Source organism: Rhagoletis pomonella, unplaced genomic scaffold (assembly GCF_013731165.1).
Source record: "Rhagoletis pomonella isolate Grant_MI unplaced genomic scaffold, Rhpom_1.0 Rhpom_scaffold_00161, whole genome shotgun sequence".
NCBI lineage: Eukaryota > Metazoa > Arthropoda > Insecta > Diptera > Tephritidae > Rhagoletis > Rhagoletis pomonella.
In genome coordinates, this window is record NW_023458715.1 from 149,888 (window position 1) to 150,942 (window position 1,055).

The window sequence follows — 1,055 nt, forward strand, 5'->3', positions numbered from 1 at the left end:
AAAAAATAAATAAATAAAAAGATAAAATAAAAATATTAAAAATAAAAATAAAAATAAATAAAAAATAAAAATAAATAAAAAGTGCGTTGAAAACATATTGAGAACCATTTTGCCTCTACCTTGAAAGGGTTAAAAAGCGTTTCATATATGACAGACTCTGCATTAAAGGGTTAAATGCTGCACTTTCGTAAAGATATCGACCAGTATAACCATTTTTGTTATATAAATTTTTTTGTGAAAGTTGATAGTTTACGAGTTATTAGGGTTTAAAGGTAGCTTTTCTTTTTCCAATCTGGCCACTCGGGTGCAGCATCCAATGTCCCAAGAATCGAGTCTTAAGATAAAATAAAGAGAAATCTTTCAGAAACAGTGCTAATGGTGTATTAAATATAGTGTTTTCTAGTGAAATGGGAGCCAAAATCAAAATTTAAAAAAGTGACATTTTGAACGGTATTTTGAGGGTTAAGTTATTTTTGTTGTAACTTCTCTATAGTTTTCCTATATTATATGATCATTTATTTTCACGATGAAATATTTTCATTCCATTATGTCTTTTCTAAGCGAAGATCTACGATTTTGAAAAAAAAAACTCGTGTTTTGCCTTAAGTCGACGCCTGTAGCCATTGTGTATCACAACTTTAAGTTATCGATGCAAATTTTTTAGACCCCCCCTTCGCCAAATCCTGGCTACGCCACTGCTTTTTGTTATAAAATGCATAACCGGTACGGTCTCTAAAAAAATACCTTTTTTGTATTTTTTATTATACTAATATTTTAGACTTTGAAACGAGGCACACGATTCGACTTGTTAAAAAACGAAACAAATTTCAACTTCTTAATTTGAAAATTTGCATTATATATTGCATTTTTTATGATTTGCATGCAGCTGTGCAGCCTTCACACAATTTTATATTCCTCGAACAATAAGCCAGTTTTAGTGCTATTCAAGACCTTTAATTTAAGCCAAGGTAGAAGCCTCTAGGCCCTTTGAGAGCTAAATTATTACGATTCTTAAGTTAAGCTTCAAAATTTCATTCGACATTTTACGCAACTTT

General features: G+C 30.2%; 1 protein-coding gene across 1 annotated transcript in view; it reads right to left on the bottom strand.

The window, feature by feature from the left end:
* The window catches only part of LOC118750185, a gene marked incomplete at its 3' end in the record, with an annotated part of 6,549 nt that overhangs the window by 4,371 nt on the left and 1,123 nt on the right, over window positions 1-1,055 (bottom strand). The window lies entirely within an intron of this gene.